Source organism: Cryptomeria japonica, unplaced genomic scaffold, assembly GCF_030272615.1.
Source record: "Cryptomeria japonica unplaced genomic scaffold, Sugi_1.0 HiC_scaffold_713, whole genome shotgun sequence".
Lineage (NCBI taxonomy): Eukaryota > Viridiplantae > Streptophyta > Pinopsida > Cupressales > Cupressaceae > Cryptomeria > Cryptomeria japonica.
The window spans coordinates 25,001-40,000 of NW_026729496.1; the positions used below are offsets into that span (position 1 = coordinate 25,001).

The 15,000-nt window shown below is 59.6% G+C and overlaps 1 non-coding gene across 1 annotated transcript; it reads left to right on the forward strand.

The window, feature by feature from the left end:
- Positions 1-12,005: 12,005 nt before the first annotated feature.
- LOC131872653 (5S ribosomal RNA) lies at positions 12,006-12,124 on the forward strand. Its single transcript, XR_009370769.1, has one exon. It is a non-coding gene; the product is annotated as a 5S ribosomal RNA (ribosomal RNA).
- Positions 12,125-15,000: the final 2,876 nt, after the last annotated feature.

Below are 15,000 nucleotides of genomic sequence, written 5' to 3' on the forward strand. Positions count from 1 at the left end.
ATCAGCCCTCACAATGGCCCAAGGCCAGAGATCGGACTGCTACGATTTACCCCAACAATCATCGTGCCACTCTTCGCAGAGAGGTGATAGACGCCAACGAGCCCGCGCATAGCAATCGAGGTGTAAAAAGGGCGTTGAAGGCAGGAAGCCTGGACGAAAGAGGCTACGAGGTCACCTCGAAGCGGTCTAAGAATCGGGCGCACTTGGGGCGACTACCAGTGCCAACCCCTTATCCCGCGGTGCGTCCGACACACAGAAATTTCCAAGGCGGCCAAGGAGCCTCCCCGCATAGCAATCGGGGTGTGAGGTTACGGATGCAGCATTGATAGCAATCGAGGTGTGAGGCGAAGGATGCAGAAGTGAGAGCCGAGGGATGTAGCAGAGATAGCAATCGGGGTGTGTGATGCAGAAGAGATAGCAATCGAGGTGTGCGGTGGGAAGGGCCCAGCAGCCAGAATGCATGAAGCGACGGATGAAGCAGTGATGACAACCGGGCTGTGAGGAGAGGAGGGATGCAGCCAAGAAAGCAATCAGGGCTCGAGGCAAGGGATGCATCAAGGATAGCAATCATGTTGTGAGGCGAGATTCCAAAGGCTAAACGTGAGAGGCTGCAGGGTCGACTCAGAGAGGTCTATGCATGTGAGAGGCTGAAAGCAAGGTCGACTCGGAGCGGTCTATGCATCGGGCGCGCTTGGGGCGACTACCAGTGCCAACCCCTTATCCCGCGACGCGTCCGACAAAGAGAACGTTCCAAGGCGGCAGAGGAGGTTACCAGCCGAAGGATGCAGTAGCAATAACAGGTATAGTTCCGCGGCGGCCGAGAAGACTCACCGCATAGGAATCGGGATGCGAGGCGAGGGATGCGGCGGGAAGGCCCCGACGGCTAAACGGAAGAGGCTGCAGGGCCGCCTCGGAATGGTCCAAGCATCGGATGCGATTGGGACGACTACCAGTGCCAACCCCTTATCCCGCGATGCGTCCGATACACAGATAGTTCCAAGGCGGCCGAGGAGCCTCACCGCATATCAATCGGGGTGCGAGGCGAGGGATGGGGCGGGAAGGCCCCAACGGCTAGACGGAAGAGGCTTCAGGGCCACCTCGGAATGGTCCAAGCATCGGACGCGCTTGGGGCGACTGCCAGTGCCAACCCCTTATCCCGCGATGCGTCCGATACACAGATGGTTCCAAGGCGGCCGAGGAGCCTCACCGCATAGCAATCGGGGGTGCGAGGCGAGGGATGGGGCGGGAAGGCCCCAACGGCTAGACGGAAGAGGCTTCAGGGCCGCCTAGGAATGGTCCAAGCATCGGACACGCTTGGGGCGACTACCAGTGACAGCCCCCTATCCCGCGATGCGTCCGATACGAAGATGGTTCCAAGGCGGCCGAGGAGCCTCACCGCATAGCAATCGGGGTGCGAGGTGGGGGATGCGGCGAGATGGCCCCAACGGCTAGACGGAAGAGGCCACAGGGCCGCGTCGGAATAGTCCAAGCATCGGACGCGCTTGGGGCGACTACCAGTGACAACCCCTTATCCCGCGATGCGTCCGATACGAAGATAGTTCCAAGGCGGCCGAGGAGCCTCACCGCATAGCAATCGGGGTGCGAGGTGGGGGATGCGGCGAGATGGCCCCAACGGCTAGACGGAAGAGGCTGCAGGGCCGCCTCGGAATAGTCCAAGCATCGGACGCGCTTGGGGCCACTACCAGTGACAACCCCTTATCCCGCGATGCGTCCGATACGAAGATAGTTCCAAGGCGGCCGAAGAGCCTCACCGCATAGCAATCGGGGTGCGAGGTGGGGGATGCGGCGAGATGGCCCCAACGGCTAGACGGAAGAGGCCACAGGGCCGCCTCGGAATAGTCCAAGCATCGGACGCGCTTGGGGCGACTACCAGTGACAACCCCTTATCCCGCGATGCGTCCGATACGAAGATAGTTCCCAGGCGGCCGAGGAGCCTCACCGCATAGCAATCGGGGTGCGAGGCGAGGGATGCGGCGAGATGGCCCCAAAGGCTAGACGGAAGAGGCTGCAGGGCTGCCTCGGAATAGTCCAAGCATCGGACGCGCTTGGGGCGACTACCACTGCCAACCCCTTATCCCGCGATGCGTCCGATACACAGATAGTTCCGAGGCGGCCGAGGAGGTGGGGGATGCAGCGAGATGGCCCCAACGGCTAGACGGAAGAGGCTGCAGGGCCGCCTCGGAATAGTCCAAGCATCGGACGCGCTTGGGGCGACTACCAGTGACAACCCCTTATCCCGCGATGCGTCCGATACACAGATAGTTCCGAGGCGGCCAAGGAGCCTCACCGCATAGCAATCGTGGTGCGAGGTGGGGGATGCGGCGAGATGGCCCCAACGGCTAGACGGAAGAGGCTGCAGGGCCGCCTCGGAATGGTCCAAGCATCGGATGCGCTTGGGGCGACTACCACTGCCAACCCCTTATCCCGCGATGCGTCCGATACACAGATAGTTCCAAGGCGGCCGAGGAGCCTCACAGCATAGCAATCAGGGTGCGAGGCGAGGGATGCGGCGAGAAAGCCCCAACGGCTAGAGGGAAGAGGCTTCAGGTCCGCCTCGGAATGGTCCAAGCATCGGACGCGCTTGGGGCGACTACCAGTGACAACCCCTTATCCCGCGACGCGTCCGATACACAGATAGTTCCAAGGCGGCCGAGGAGCCTCACCGCATAGCAATCGGGGTGCGAGGCGAGGGATGCGGCGAGAAGGACCCAACGGCTACACGGAAGAGGCTTCGGGGCCGCCTCGGAATGGTCCAAGCATCGGACGCGCTTGGGGCGACTACCAGTGACAACCCCTTATCCCGCGACGCGTCCGATACACAGATAGTTCCAAGGCGGCCGAGGAGCCTCACCGCATAGCAATCGGGGTGCGAGGCGAGGGATGCGGCGAGAAGGACCCAACGGCTAGACGGAAGAGGCTTCGGGGCCGCCTCGGAATGGTCCAAGCATCGGACGCGCTTGGGGCGACTACCAGTGACAACCCCTTATCCCGCGACGCGTCCGATACACAGATAGTTCCAAGGCGGCCGAGGAGCCTCACCGCATAGCAATCGGGGTGCGAGGCGAGGGATGCGGCGAGAAGGACCCAACGGCTAGACGGAAGAGGCTTCGGGTCCGCCTCGGAATGGTCCAAGCATCGGACGCGCTTGGGGCGACTACCAGTGACAACCCCTTATCCCGCGACGCGTCCGATACACAGATAGTTCCAAGGCGGCCGAGGAGCCTCACCGCATAGCAATCGGGGTGCGAGGCGAGGGATGCGGCGAGAAGGACCCAACGGCTAGACGGAAGAGGCTTCGGGTCCGCCTCGGAATGGTCCAAGCATCGGACGCGCTTGGGGCGACTACCAGTGACAACCCCTTATCCCGCGACGCGTCCGATACACAGATAGTTCCAAGGCGGCCGAGGAGCCTCACCGCATAGCAATCGGGGTGCGAGGCGAGGGATGCGGCGAGAAGGACCCAACGGCTAGACGGAAGAGGCTTCGGGTCCGCCTCGGAATGGTCCAAGCATCGGACGCGCTTGGGGCGACTACCAGTGACAACCCCTTATCCCGCGACGCGTCCGATACACAGATAGTTCCGAGGCGGCCGAGGAGCCTCACCGCATAGCAATCGGGGTGCGAGGCGAAGGATGCGGCGAGAAGGACCCAACGGCTAGACGGAAGAGGCTTCGGGTCCGCCTCGGAATGGTCCAAGCATCGGACGCGCTTGGGGCGACTACCAGTGACAACCCCTTATCCCGCGACGCGTCCGATACACAGATAGTTCCAAGGCGGCCGAGGAGCCTCACCGCATAGCAATCGGGGTGCGAGGCGAGGGATGCGGCGAGAAGGACCCAACGGCTAGACGGAAGAGGCTTCAGGGCCGCCTCGGAATGGTCCAAGCATCGAACGCGCTTGGGGCGACTACCAGTGACAACCCCTTATCCCGCGACGCGTCCGATACACAGATAGTTCCGAGGCGGCCGAGGAGCCTCACCGCATAGCAATCGGGGTGCGAGGCGAGGGATGCGGCGAGAAGGACCCAACGGCTAGACGGAAGAGGCTTCAGGGCCGCCTCGGAATGGTCCAAGCATCGGACGCGCTTGGGGCGACTACCAGTGACAACCCCTTATCCCGCGACGCGTCCGATACACAGATAGTTCCGAGGCGGCCGAGGAGCCTCACCGCATAGCAATCGGGGTGCGAGGCGAGGGATGCGGCGAGAAGGACCCAACGGCTAGACGGAAGAGGCTTCAGGGCCGCCTCGGAATGGTCCAAGCATCGGACGCGCTTGGGGCGACTACCAATGACAACCCCTTATCCCGCGACGCGTCCGATACACAGATAGTTCCGAGGCGGCCGAGGAGCCTCACCGCATAGCAATCGGGGTGCGAGGCGAGGGATGCGGCGAGAAGGACCCAACGGCTAGACGGAAGAGGCTTCAGGGCCGCCTCGGAATGGTCCAAGCATCGGACGCGCTTGGGGCGACTACCAGTGACAACCCCTTATCCCGCGACGCGTCCGATACACAGATAGTTCCGAGGCGGCCGAGGAGCCTCACCGCATAGCAATCGGGGTGCGAGGCGAGGGATGCGGCGAGAAGGACCCAACGGCTAGACGGAAGAGGCTTCAGGGCCGCCTCGGAATGGTCCAAGCATCGGACGCGCTTGGGGCGACTACCGTTGCCAACCCCTTATCCCGCGATGCGTCTGATACACAGATAGTTCCGAGGCGGCCGAGGAGCCTCACCGCATAGCAATCGGGTTGCGAGGCAGATTATTGGGAAGGGAACCCCCTGGGATGCGGCTCAAGCAGTGCCCAAAGGGACTGGAATGCGGAATCACATCGAGAGACCCAAATGCTATACGAGGGCTCAAATCGAATTATCGATTTGGCCACGACATGGACGCATCGGAACGACTACCTTTGCCGAACCACTCGCAATTGCATCCATACCGAAACCAATAGACATTTCCGTTAGAGCCCTCGCATAGCATTCGGGAATCTCGCATGCCCCTCTAAATCGACCAATGCTGGCGCTCAATGAAAATCCGAGCGCTACCACCGTTCGAGCGCCAGCATTGGTCGAGTTAGAGGGGCACGGGGGAGAATGCTCCAGTCAACACCTCCCCTATATAAGTTATTTGTCCGATTCTCGCACAACCGTAGTCTGCCTCGTCGAATCAAACAACGGTCCCAGATTCCGACTTCCGTTCCGTAGAGACCCAAAAGCTAGATGGAGGCTCGCAAGAAAGAGAGTCGGCGCATAGCAATCGGGTTTCTCGAACGTTTAGGGACCGAGCTCACTTGCGGATAGGGCAAAATCCGCCAAGCAACCCAAAAGCTAGACGGGGGCTCGAATCGAATCGCCTAGGCGGCCACAACAACGACGTGTTGGATCGACTACCAGTGCCAAACCATTCAGCAAGACTAGTCTGTGTCGAGGCCGGATAGAGATTCTCAGAGAGCGCCCGCATAGCATTTAGGAGACCTGCCGCGTCCCTCACACTCGACAAATGGTGGTGCACGTTTATAAATCCGAGCGATCCCAACCCTTTCAAGCACCAACATCGGTCGAGATAGAGGGGCACGGAGGGGGCTGCGTGAGACAACACAGTCCCCTATATAAGTTATTTGTCCGATTCTCACACATCCGAAGAATGGTCATCAAATCGGACAACAGCCCAAACTTCCGACTTCCGTCCCAGAAAGCCCAAGAGCTATCTAAAACGTTCATGGCCGGAACTCGATCGCGGCTATACCAGTCCGCCAAGCAACCCAAAAGCTAGACTGGAGCTCTAGTCGAATCACCTCTGTGGCCATTGCAAGGACGTGTTGGAGCGACTACCATTGCCGAACCATTCCGCAGGTCGAGTCCATACCAAGGCCGCATAGAGATTCACGATGAGCTCCTGCATAGCAATCAGGAGACTTGCCGTGTCCATCACAATCGATAAATCCTGGTGCAAGATTTTTGCATCCGAGCGCTCCAACCAGTCGAGCACCAGCATCAATCGACATAAACGGGCACGGGGGGAGGATGCTCGAGAACACTACCTCCCCTATATAAGTTATTTGTCCGATTCTCAAGCAGCCGAAGTCTGGTCATCGAATCGGGTCAAAGACCACAACTTCCGACTTTACCCACAATGCAAGTCATCGAATCGAACATCGGCCCCCGAGTCGGACTCCATGCGTATGTCAGGTCATCGGACCCAAATTCCGCCTTCCTGCGCATGGCGGGCCATCAATATCAACTCGGTCATCGGACCCAAACTCCGCCTTTTTGCGTATGGCACGCCTTCAAATCGGTCATCGGACCCAAATTCCGCCTTCCTGTGCATGGCGGGCCATCAACATCAACTCGGTCATCGGACCCAAATTCCGCCTTTCTGCGCATGGCACGCCATCAACTCGGTCATCGGACCCAAATTCCGCCTTCCTGCGCATGGCAGGTCATCGGACACAAATTCAGACCTCGCCAATATGCCTACGTATCGAATCGGTCATCGGACCCAACTTCCGACTTCATCCATACTGTAGGGTCTTTGAGGTTGGCGCGGTGCGCTCAACCCAGGGAGTCGACCCATCAAAGCATACACCTCCCCTATATAAGCTATTTGTCCGATTCCCACACCTGTGTAGTTTGCACCTCTGACCAGGACATCGACCCCAACTTCCGAACTCGACTGCAACGACGGCACCAGCGCCTTGGTGCGCACCTTGCGACGCACAGTCCCAACATTCGCCTTCCTGCACATGGCAGGTCATCGGACCCAAATTCCGACCTCGCGAGTATGCCTACATATCGAATCGGTCATCGGACCCAACTTCCGACTTCATCCATACCGTAGGGTCTTTGAGGTTGGCGCGGTGCGCTCAACCCGGGGAGTCGACCCAACGAAGCATACACCTCCCCTATATAAGCTATTTGTCCGATTCCCACACCTGTGTAGTTTGCACCTCCGATCAAGACATCGACCCCAACTTCCGAACTCGCCTCCAACGACCGAACCAGCGCCTTGGTGCGCACCTTGCAACGCACAGTGCCAACATTCGCCTTCCTGCACGTGGCAGGTCATCGGACCCAAATTCCGACCTCGCGAGTATGCCTACATATCGAATCGGTCATCGGACCCAACTTTCGACTTCATCCATACCGTAGGGTCTTTGAGGTTGGCGCGGTGCGCTCAACCCGGGGAGTCGACCCAACGAAGCATACACCTCCCCTATATAAGCTATTTGTCCGATTCCCACACCTGTGTAGCTTGCACCTCCGATCAGGACATCGACCCCAACTTCCGAACTCGACTAAAAAGACCGCACCAGCGCCTTGGTGTGCACCTTGCAACGCACAGTGTCAACATTCGCCTTCCTGCACATGGCAGGTCATCGGACCCAAATTCCGACCTCATGAGCATACCTACTAATCGAATCGGTCATCGGACCCAACTTCCGACTTCATCCATACCGTAGGGTCTTTGAGGTTGGCGCGGTGCGCTCAACCTGGGGAGTCGACCCATCGAAGCATACACCTCCCCTATATAAGCTATTTGTCCGATTCCGACACCTGTGTAGTTTGCACCTCCGCTCAGGACATCGACCCCAACTTCCGAACTCGCCTGCAACGACCGAACCAGCGCCTTGGTGCGCACCAAAAGTGCGCACTTTTGGAGGGCACTTTTCTGCGCTCCAAAGGTGCGCACTTTTGGAGGGCACTTTTTGGAGGGCACTTTTCTGCGCTCCAAAGGTGCGCACTTTTGGAGGGCACTTTTTGGAGGGCACTTTTCTGCGCTCCAAAGGTGCGCACTTTTGGAGGGCACTTTTTGGAGGGCACTTTTCTGCGCTCCAAAGGTGCGCACTTTTGGAGGGCACTTTTTGGAGGGCACTTTTCTGCGCTCCAAAGGTGCGCACTTTTGGAGGGCACTTTTTGGAGGGCACTTTTCTGCGCTCCAAAGGTGCGCACTTTTGGAGGGCACTTTTTGGAGGGCACTTTTCTGCGCTCCAAAGGTGCGCACTTTTGGAGGGCACTTTTTGGAGGGCACTTTTCTGCGCTCCAAAGGTGCGCACTTTTGGAGGGCACTTTTTGGAGGGCACTTTTCTGCGCTCCAAAGGTGCGCACTTTTGGAGGGCACTTTTTGGAGGGCACTTTTCTGCGCTCCAAAGGTGCGCACTTTTGGAGGGCACTTTTTGGAGGGCACTTTTCTGCGCTCCAAAGGTGCGCACTTTTGGAGGGCACTTTTGTGCACTCCAAAGGTGCGCACTTTTGGAGGGCACTTTTCCTGTGCTCCAAAGGTGCACACCTAGGTGAGCACCTTCGACCACACCTTGTAGCACACCAAACTCTGACTTTCGACTTCATCCGCAATGCAGGGTCTTTGAGGTTGGCGCAATGCGCACAACCAGGGGAGTCGACCCATCAAACCCAACACCTCCCCTATATAAGCTATTTGTCTGATTCTCATACATGCGTAGCCTGCAGGAGCAATTAGGACATCGACCCCAACTTTCGGCTTCTAAACGAAAACAAGGTCTTTGAGGTTGGTGTAATGCGAACAACTAGGGGAGTCAACCCATCAAACCCAACACCTCCCCTATATAAGCTATTTGTCTGATTCTCATACATGTGTAGTCTACAGGAGCAATTAGGACATCGACCCCAACTTTTGACTTCTTAACGAAAACAAGGTCTTTGAGGTTGACGTAATGCGCACAACCAGGGGAGTCGACCCATCAAACCCAACACCTCCCCTATATAAGCTATTTGTCCGATTCTCATACATGTGTAGCCTGCAGGAGCCATTAGGACATTGACCCCAACTTTTGACTTCTTAACGAAAACAAGGTCTTTGAGGTTGGCGTAATGCGCACAACCAAGGGAGTTGACCCATCAAACCCAACACCTCCCCTATATAAGCTATTTGTCTGATTCTCATACATGTGTAGCCTGCAACAACGATTAGGACATCCACCCCAACTTCTGAATTCGTCTGCGTTGACCGCACCAAAGGTGCACGCCTTGGTGCTCACCAAAATCCGACTTCCGACTTCTTCTGCTATGCGGGGTCTTTGAGGTTGGCGCAGTGCGCACAACCAGGGGAGTCAACCCACCGAATGCAACACCTCCCCTATATAAGCTATTTGTCTGATTCTCATACATGCGTAGACTGCAGCAATGATTAGGACATCCACCCCAACTTTTGACTTCTTAAACAAGACAGGGTCTTTGAAGTTGGTGCAGTGCACACAACCAGGGGAGTCGACCCATCAAACGCAACACCTCCCCTATATAAAGCTATTTGTCCGATTCTCATACGTGTAGTCTGCAGCAGCGATTAGGACATCGACCCCAACTTCCGAATTCGTTTGCATTGACCGCACCAAAGGTGCACGCCTTGGTGTGCACCCTGGAGTGCACTTTGGTGCTCACCTCGGTGCACACTTTGGTGTGCACCTCGGTGTGCACCAAAGGTGCGCACCTTGGAGCGCACCAAAGGTGTACACTTTGGAGCGCACCACATAGGGTCTTTGAGAGGTTGGCGCAGTGCGCACACCAAGGTGGGTGTTGAGGTGCGTGCCGAGGTGGGTGGGTGCTAGGGTGCGCTCCATGGTGGGTGCCAGGGTGGGTGCGTGCTAGGGTGGATTCCAAAGAGGGTCATAGGGTGGGTGCCAAGGTGGGTTGGTGATATAGTGGGTTCAAAGGTGGGTACTAGGGTGGGTTCCAAGGTGGGTCACAAGTTGGGTGCCAGGATGCGTGGGTGTTAGGTTGGGTGCCAAGGTGGGCTCCTGCGTGGGTGGGTGCTAGGGTGGGTTTCAAGGTGGACGCGAGGGCGGGTGCCAAGGTGGGTAACAAGTTGGGTGTTAGGATGGGTGAGTGCTAGAGTGGGTGCCAAGGTGGGTGGGTGCTAAGGTGGATGCCAAGGTGGTTCACAGGGTGGGTGGGTTCTAGGGTGAGTTCCAAGGTGGGTCACAGGTTCAGTGCTAGGGTGGGTGTCAAGGCGGGTGTCGAGGTGCCTGGGTGCTAGGGTGTGGATGCCAATGTGGGTCATAGGGTGGGTACTAGGGTGGGCTGCAATGTGGGTGCCAAGGTGGGTAACATGCTCGGTGGGTTCTAAATTGGGTGCCAGGGTGGGTGTGCACCCACCTTGCCCGAGGTGGGTGCCAAGGTGCCAGTGTGGGTGGGTGCTAAGGTGGATGCCAAGGTGGGTGAGAAGGTGGGTGATAGGTTGAGTGGTAGGATGGGTGGGTGCCAAGATGGGTCACAGGGTGGGTGCAAGGGTGGGTAGGTGCTAGGGTTGGTGTCAGGGTGGGTGGGTGCTAGGTTGGGTTCCAAGGTGGGTGCGAGGGTGAGTGTCAAGGTGGGTCACAGGTTAGGTGCTAGGATGGGTGAGTGCTAGGGTGCAAAGGTGCCAGGGTGGGTGCTAGGATGGGTCGATGCTAGGGTGAGTGGCAAGGTGGGTCCACAAGTGTCAAGGTGGGTGCCGAGGTGGGTGCCAAGTCGGCGACTGCTATGGTGGATGCCAAGGTGGGTCACGGGGTGGGTGCCAAGTTGCTAGGTTGGGTTCCAAGGTGGGTGCCAACGTGGGTGCTAGGGTGCGTGGGTTAAAGGGTGTGTCACAACGTGGGTGCCAGGATGGGTGCGCACCCACACTGGCCAAGACGGGTGCGGGTGCAAGGTTGGGTTCCAAGCCCGGTCACAGGCTGGGTGCTAGGATGGGTGGGTGCCAAGGTGGGCACCAGGGTGGGTGCACCCACCCTGGCCAAGGTGGGTCACGGGGTGGGTCCTAGGGTGGGTAACGGGGTGGGTACTAAGGTGCGTGCCAAGGTGGGTCATAGGGTGGGTGCCAAGGTGGGCACCAGGGTGGGTGTGCACCAACCCTAGCCAGGGTAGGTCACGGGGTGGTTGTCGGGGTGGGCGTCAAGGAGCCAAGGTGGGTGGCAAGTAGCCAAGTTGCGTGCCAAGGTGGGTGTCGGGGTGGGTGCCAAGGATCCAAGGTGGGTGCCAAGGAACCAAGGTGGGTGTCTGGGTGGGTGCCGAGGTGGGAGCCAGGGTGGGTCCCAAGGTGAGTGCAAAGGTGGGTGCCAGGGTCAAGGTGAGTGCCAATGTGGGTTCCAAGGTGCCAGGGTCAGGGTGAGTGCCAATGTGGGTTCAAAGGTGCTAAGTTGGGTGCGAGGTTGGGTGCGAGGGTGGGTGGGTGCCAAGGTGTGCTAGGTGGAAGCCCGGGTGGGTCGGCATCCCATGGGTGTCGAGTTGGGTGCCTGATGGGTGCTTCTTGTCAAGTTTTAGTCGTCGGGACTCATTTCGAGCCTTAGAGGTCGTTTCTTGTCCGGTTGCCCTGTCTTCGACCTGGGAACCCAATTTTGGTCCTCGGGTCCCATTTTTTTTTGTCTCGCATCCCACTTTTGGCCTGTGGCCTTTTCGGGGTCGATTCTCGTTTTGGGCATCAGAGCATGTTTCTTCTCCTAAAACCCAATATTTGTTTATTAAGTCTCGGAACACATTTTTGTTCTCGTGGACCCATCATGGGTCTTGGAACGCATTTGTGGTCCTTGGGTCCCATTTTGCATCCCGAAACTTGTGTTTTGGTGCTTGATCCCTATTTTGGGTGCCCACCTTGCACCAAGTGCGCACCCGGGGCAAACCGAGCGCCTTGGTGCACCGGGGCAAGATCGAGCGTGCACCCGAGGCGCCCCGAACATGCACCAAGGTGCACTCGGCCCACATGTGAGCGCAGGTCGTTGCGCCCGAGGTGGTGTGTGGGCACCGCGTTGCAGACGGGACACTGCACGCACACGACGCCCCCTCCAGGTGCACGCACGTAGGCCGGGCCGGGTGCACACCCGACGCCCTAGCAAGGTGCGCGCACCCGGGCAGGGCTCACACTTGGCGAACGGGGCGCACTTCGCGAGGGAGGGTGTGCACCTCGACGGGGGTGGGTGGCCGGGGTGGATTCGCACGTGGGTCGCGGTTTGCTAAGTACACACTGCGACAAGCTCATAACGGGTGCGATCATACCAGCATTAGTGCACCGGATCCCATCAGAACTCCACAGTTAAGCGCGCTTGGGCCGGAGTAGTACTGGGATGGGTGACCTCCCGGGAAGTCCCGGTGTTGCACCCTTTTTTAGTTTTTCGCCGGGCGTCGCAATGCTATTTGAATAAACCTTTTGCCCGTTTGCGTTCTCGTCGGGGCCGGGCCGGGCCGGGGTGCGCTGCCCGCACTACCGCGCGCGCGGGGGCGACACCGAGCGCGCACCCGAGGCACCCCGAGCACACAGGCCACGGTGCAACCCGGGCGTTGTGCGCGCACCCCGGTGCGCCCGAGGTGCTGCGCGCGCACCCAGGTGAAATCGGTGTGCACCTCGGCCAGTGCGCGCTCGGTCGAGTCGCGCACGTTGGCCAAGGTGCACGGTGATGTTTCTTACTCTAAGGTTCCGCACCAGACGCCCGGGACAGGTGAGCGAAGCTGGGCGGGGCCGGGTGCGCGGCCGGGGCAGGTGCACGCAGCTGGAGAGAGCTTTGGAGCACACTTCGGAGCGCACCAATGATGCGCTCCATTCAAAAGTTTCCTGAAAAGGCAAAAAAAGTTGAGATTATAGAATTTCCCACTTGAGAGATTGTAAAAAAAAAAAATTTAAAATGAAGGAAACGCGGGTGCCAAGGTGTGCGCAGCCCAGCCAAGGTGTGCGCACCAAGGCGCCCACCCTGGCGAAGGTGCACGCAAGGTGCGCACCCGAGGCAAACCGGACAATTAACCCAACTTTCGACTTCGCGCGCACCTTGGAGCGCACTTCGGAGCGCTCCTTGGTGCGCACCAATCTTGGGCACCTCGGAGTGCACCATGGCGCCCACCAAGGTGCGCACCCGGGGCAAACCGAGCTCCGACTTCGTGCGCACCTTGGAGCGCACGAAAGGTGCGCACCATGGCGCCCACCAAGGTGCGCAGCCCAGCCAAGGCGTGCGCATCAAGGTGCGCACCCTGGCGAAGGTGCGCACCCGGGGCAAACCGAGCTCCGACTTCGTGCGCACCTTGGAGCGCACAAAAGGTGCGCAACCCAGCCAAGGTGTGCGCACCCCGGTCAAACCGAGCTCCGAATCGTGCGCACCAGAGGTGCACGCCATCGTGCGCACCTTGGAGCACACTTCGGAGCCCTCCTTGGTGCGCGCCGATGTTGCGCACCTCGGAGCGCACCCGGGGAAAACAATGCAATTAACCCGACTTTCGACTTCGTGGGCACCTCGGAGCGCTCTCGGGTTCGCACCTCGGAGCACACCGAGGTGCGCACCTTTGATGCGCTGCCTTCACCAATTTCCAGAAAAGGCAAGAAAACATTGAGAAGGTGTGCGCACCGAGGTGCCCACCCTGGCGAAGGTGCACGCGAGGTGCGCACCCGGGGCAAACCGGGCTCCGACTTCGTGCACGCCGCACCTTGGAGCACACTTCGGAGCGCTCCTTGGTGCGCACCAGGGCGCGCAACCCAGCCGAGGTGCCCACCCCGGCGAAGGTGCACGCGAGGTGCGCACCCGGGGCAAACCGGGCTCCGACTTCGTGCACGCCATGGTGCCCACCGCGGCGAAGGTGCACGCGAGGTGCGCACCCGGGGCAAACCGGGCTCCGACTTCGTGCACGCCGCACCTTGGAGCACACTTCGGAGCGCTCCTTGGTGCGCACCATGGTGCCCACCAGGGCGCGCAACCCCGCCGAAGGTGCACGCGAGGTGCGCACCCGGGGCAAACCGGGCTCCGACTTCGTGCACGCCGCACCTTGGAGCACACTTCGGAGCGCTCCTTGGTGCGCACCATGGTGCCCACCAGGGCGCGCAACCCCGCCGAAGGTGCACGCGAGGTGCGCACCCGGGGCAAACCGGGCTCCGACTTCGTGCACGCCATGGTGCGCACCGCGGCGAAGGTGCGCACCCGGGGCAAACCGGGCTCCGACTTCGTGCACGCCGCACCTTGGAGCACACTTCGGAGCGCTCCTTGGTGCGCACCAGGGCGCGCAACCCAGCCGAGGTGCCCACCCCGGCGAAGGTGCACGCGAGGTGCGTACCCGGGGCAAACCGGGCTCCGACTTCGTGCACGCCGCACCTTGGAGCACACTTCGGAGCGCTCCTTGGTGCGCACCATGGTGCCCACCAGGCCGCGCAACCCAGCCAAGGTGTGCGCACCAAGGTGCACGCGAGGTGCGCACCCGGGGCAAACCGGGGTCCGACTTCGTGCACGCCGCACCTTGGAGCACACATCGGGGCGCTCCCGGGTTCGCACCGGCGTTGCGCACCGTGGTGGGCACCTCGGAGCACACCAAGGTGGGCAGCGAGGTGCGCACCTTTGATGCGATGCCTTCACTAATTTCCATAAAAGGCAAAAAAAAAACGAGATTTTAAAATTTCCGTTTTGAAAGATAGTGAGAAAAAGGGAATGCTGGTGCCATCTTGAGCCCGCCCTGGTGCGCAGCCCAGCCAAGGTGTGCGCACCAAGGTGCCCACCCTGGCGAAGGTGCGCGCCCGGGCAATTAATCCAACTTCCAACTTCGCGCGCGCCAGGGTGGGAGCGCACCCAACAACCGGGCCTGGGAAGAGCCAATGCGAGAAACCCCACCAAACGCTCTGACAAAAAAAGAGGGGGCGCTCCAGTAACCCCGCTTCGGAGCGCACCCTGGGCAAACCCAGCCAAGGTGCCCACCCCGGCCAAGGTGCAGGCGAGGTGCGCACCCGGGGCAAACCGGGCTCCGACAACGTGCACGCCGCACCTTGGAGCACACTTCGTAGCGCTCCCGGGTGCGCACCTCAGAGCACACCAAGGTGGGCAGCGAGGTGCGCACCTTTGATGCGCTGCCTTCACTAATTTCCAGAAAAGGCAAAAAAAAAAGGAGATTTTAAAATTTCCGTTTTGAAAGATAGTGAAAAAAACGGAACGCGCGTGCCATCTTGAGCCCGCCCTGGTGCGCAGCCCAGGTAAGGTGCCCACCCTGGCAAAGGTGCGCACCCGGGCAATTAA